This window comes from Phoenix dactylifera, chromosome 4 (genome assembly GCF_051530095.1).
Source record: "Phoenix dactylifera cultivar Ajwa chromosome 4, Ajwa_hap1_PhDact_Kaust_v1.1, whole genome shotgun sequence".
Lineage (NCBI taxonomy): Eukaryota > Viridiplantae > Streptophyta > Magnoliopsida > Arecales > Arecaceae > Phoenix > Phoenix dactylifera.
The window spans coordinates 11,830,983-11,835,858 of NC_143193.1; the positions used below are offsets into that span (position 1 = coordinate 11,830,983).

At 39.8% G+C, this 4,876-nt stretch overlaps 1 pseudogene; it reads left to right on the forward strand.

Moving 5' to 3' along the window:
• Positions 1-3,531: 3,531 nt before the first annotated feature.
• LOC148703721 (small nucleolar RNA R71) lies at positions 3,532-3,629 on the forward strand (annotated as a pseudogene).
• The last annotated feature ends 1,247 nt before the right edge of the window (positions 3,630-4,876 follow it).

Consider the following 4,876-nt stretch of genomic DNA (forward strand, 5'->3'; position numbering starts at 1 on the left):
ACCTCGGCGCTTTACAGGGACGTCTCGGCTTGTTTGCACTTTTTGCATGGGGACGACTCCGCTGCCTTGGGGACGACTCCGTCGTTATAACTCCGAAAAACATGTCTTCTGGAATTCTCTGAGAGAGTCGACTCCGCTCTTTCAGGGGACGTCTCCGCTGTCTTAACTCTGAAAAAGACATCCTCTGGAAAACCCTGAGAGAGCCGACTCCGCTACACTGGGGATGACTCGGAAACTCAGCTTTTTAACTTGCGGGGACGACTCCGCGTACTGTGGGGACGGCTCGCGCGTATCACTTGAAATCTGTCTTTCTGCCGCCACTGAGAGAGTCGACTCCGCTACTGAGAGAGTCAACTCCGACCCTGCGAGACGCCTCGCCAGGTGCCGGGGATGTCTCCAAGTGTGCCAGTTCTTCCTGTTTGTGCCAGAGACGTCTCTGAGACTATCCGGAGACGTCTCGGCTGTCCCTGATCTGTTTTCTTCATCTCAAAAATTCTTCAATAAATCCTTAAAAATTATGGGAACTTGCCTAGACATTTCTTAACAATATTCTTAATAAAACACATGAATTCCTCAATTAAATTGTTAAGATAAATGGAATTATACTCTAGTGTTTTGTATTCATCAAAATCCATTAGGGGGTCAACATTGATGAACCTCCTATAAAATCCGGCATGACCCAAAAATGATCTAACATCTCTAACCGTCTTGGGTGCAGGTAGCTTGGCGATTAGGTCAATCTTAGCTCTATCAACTTCCATGCCCTTCGATGAAACAATATGTCCTAGGACAATTTCCTTTGGCACCATGAAGTGGCATTTCTCCCAATTCAATATCAAATTCTTTTCTATGCATCGAGCTAAGACTGCTTGTAAATGTGACAGGCAATCATCAAATGAATCGCCAAAAATAGAGAAATCATCCATAAACACTTCTAAAAATTTCTCGTTCATTTCTTCAAAAATACTGAGCATGCATCTTTGGAATGTTGCAGGTGCATTACACAACCCGAATGGCATCCGATGGAAAGCAAATGTGCCAAAAGGACAAGTGAAGGTAGTCTTCTCTTGATCTTCTGGTGAAGTCTCGATTTGGTAGTACCCGAAATAGCCATCGAGAAAATAATAAAATTTGTGTCCTGCAACTCTTTCCAAAACTTGGTCTAGGAAGGGTAGGGGAAAGTGATCTTTCCTAGTGACCAAATTCAATTTTCGGTAGTCAACACATATGCGCCAACTCGTCGGAACATGAGTTGGAACTAGTTCACCCTGATCATTTTTGACTACCGTCAGACCTACTTTCTTGGGCCCGACTTGAGTAGGACTCACCCACTTGCTATCAAAAATTGGATAAATAATACCCACGTCAAGCAACTTGAGGACTTCTGCTTTAACCACATCTCTCATCGTAGGATTCAACCTGCATTGCATTTGCCTTGTGGTTTTGGCATTGTCCTCCAAATATATCCGGTGCGTGCAAATTAAAGGGCTAATCCCCTTCAAGTCGGCAATAGACCACCCTAAAGCTTCTTTATGATTCTTTAGAACACAAAGTAATTTTCTTTCTTGGGCATGATCCAGATCAGATGAGATGATTATAGGAAATGTGTCCTCGGGTCCAAGAAAGGCATACTTGAGTTCCTTCGGTAAAGGTTTCAACTCGAGCTTAGGTGTTTGTTCATGGGATGGTACTATCTTTGCTTTTCGAGGTGGCAACTGTTCAAATTCCTCTATTCTTGGTCTCCACCCATTGACCATCATGACATCCGAATTATCTAAAATAGGTGGGACCACATCATCAGCAGTACCTTCAGAAAACCAATCTATCAAACCATTGTCGGCCGATTCAGTAAATATTTCTTTTAACAGATATTCTTCCGCAATGGTTTCAACCCATTCAACTTCTTTACTTTCTTCATGATCACTGGGTTGTTTACCTATACTAAAGACGTTCAGTTCCAAGGTCATATTGCCAAAAGAAAGCTTCATGACACCATTCCTATAATTGATCAATGCATTAGAAGTTGCAAGGAATGGACGTCCTAAGATGACCGGAATCTGAGATGGTGAATTGGAAGCAGGATGTGTGTCCAGTACGATAAAGTCAACAGGAAAATAGAACTTGTCTACTTGGACCAACACATCTTCAATAATCCCTCTAGGGACCTTCACTGACCTGTCAGCTAATTGTAAGGTCACAGTTGTTGGCTTCAACTCACCCAAACCGAGTTGCTCATATACTGTATATGGCAACAAATTCACACTCGCTCTTAAATCTAGCAATGCTCGCTCAATCCTAAAATTGCCAATGATGCACGAGATAGTTGGGCAACCTGGATCCTTATATTTAGGAAGAATGTTATGCTGTAAAATTGCACTCACATTTTCAGCCAAAAATGCCTTCTTCTTGACATTTAAACGACGCTTGACAGTGCACAAATCTTTCAAAAATTTTGCATAGGAAGGCACTTGTTTGATTGCATCAAGAAGAGGTACATTGATTTTTACTTGCTTAAAAAGCTCAAGAATTTCAGAGTTTGGTTCAAGCTTTTGCAAGGACTTTAATCTTTGTGGAAATGGTGCAGGACAAGGACATTTAATTTTTTCAGTTGATGTTGGTGCTTCGGTTTCTTCGGTATCCTTTTCTTTTGTCTTGGGAGGGTTAAAATCAGGTATGACTTGAGTTTGTTCTGGGATTGGTCAGTCAATAACCTTACCACTTCGCAAATTTATTATACTCTTCGCTTGTTCTTTATGCAAAGTTGAAGATGATGCATTGCTACCGCCATAGACTTGAGGATTAGGTTGTGGTTGAGCTGGTAGCTTACTTTTCTCTTGAGCACTTAAAGCAGTGGTCAGCGTTGTCAGTTGATTTCTTAATTCATCATTGATTTTAGCTTGACCTTGCATGAAAGATTGCAAAGTTTCTTCGAGACTAGATTTTTGAGGGGGTGCGTGTGCATAATGTGGTTGCAGAGGTGGAGGAGTTGGGTTATATACTTGTTGAGGTTGGTCATTCCTCCACCTGAAATTTGGATGGTTCTTCCATCCAGGGTTGTAAGTACCCGAAAAAGGATTATTGAAAGATTTTTGATAGGTATTCATAACATTGGCCTGATCGTGCAAGACTTCCTTGAATGCGGGTATTGTGGGGCAATCAGTGGTGAGATGGCCAGGCATCTCACAAATCCTACAACACTCGCTGTTATGTTCTACGGTCTTGACGGGTTCAATCCTTCTAAGTTCAATTTCCTCTACCTTCCTAGTAAGGACTGCCATTTTAGCCTGAATATCATCCTGAGTATTAAGGTTGTAAAGGCCCCCGTGTGGAATGCTAGTAGACTTAGGCAAAGGTTTATTCACTCTATCCTCTGTATCCCATAATTGTGCAGTCTCTGCGAGAGAGTCTAAATAGTCCCATGCCTCATCGGGTTGCTTTTCCAAAAATAGACCATTGCACGTAGTCTCTATAAATTGTTTTAACTGTGGAGACAACCCTTCGTAAAAGAAACTAATGGTTCTCCATGTTTCAAACCCATGATGAGGACAAGAGAGAAGCAAATCTTTAAATCTCTCCCAGCATTCATAAAATGTTTCATGGTCTTTTTGTTGAAAATTACTAATGTGCCTTTTCAAAAAGTTAGTCCTTTGTGCGGGAAAGAATTCTTTCAAGAATTCTCTTTGCATATCATGCCATGTTCCTAGCGATCTAGGTCTCAAGGAGTTCAGCCATGTTTTGGCTTTATCCTTTAAGGAAAAAGGGAACAAGGTCAATTTAAGGACATCTTCCGATACATTTGGCACTCTAAATGTGATGCTAATTTCCTCAAAATCCTTAAGGTGAAGATAAGGGTTCTCGGATTCCATTCCATGATACTTTGGCAGCAATTGAATTACTCCTGATTTGATTTCAAAGTGTCCTACATTTTCAGGAATAATCATGCATGAAGGTTGACTAGTCCTAGTGGGGTGTAAGTATTGTCGAAGTGTCATAACCGAGGGTCTACCTTCATCACCATGGTGACTTCCTACATCATCAGCCATCTCACCAGATCTGAGATTTTGCGTAAGATTTTCAATATTATGATCTAAGGAATTGTCAAATGTTTGTCGATTCAGGCGCCCAGTGTTGTCCCTATTCCAACCTAGCATACAAAATTTTAGAGTTTATTTATTTATTTATTTATTTTTTTGATGATCACCCTTGATATTTTCTTAAAGTTCTTATCAATTTTCAATTAGCAACAAGGGTTAAAGAGATATGATAATAATAAAATTCTGATTCTAAAAAAAATTAAACATAGAAAATTCAAAACAGACAGCAGCAAGGTTTCAGATTAATTTAATGGTTGTAACAATCTCCGAATATCAATCAGACCGTTCAGATGAAAGCTACTTGTGTCCTACACCAGCCGACAAAATTTGATGCAGACTGTGCAGGCAATAAAAACAGCAGAAATTTTTTTTTTTCAGTTTTAGTTTTACTATAATGTTCAATCTAACTGATAGGGTACTAATTAAATCTAAAACTATACTAATAACTAAGCCGTTCCCCAGCAACGGCGCCAAAAACTTGACGCATTCGCAAAAATGCTTTCGCGAAACTAATCTTCCAAGTATAGGAGAATCGTACAAGTAGTAAAATCTCGAAAGTCCGAGGTCGAATCCTCAGGGAACGATCTATAGATTATTAGCATGATTTTTAGATATAATTTTTAGTTGAATAAATATGTGGATTAAGATGATGTTTTGAAGTTTAGAGAAACTAATTAATAGATTAAGTTTGATAATAAAGAGATGGTTAGGGATCCGGAATCCTCCTTGACAATAATACATTCAAGATATAAACTCTACGGTTTCTGATTTAAAAGTTCAAA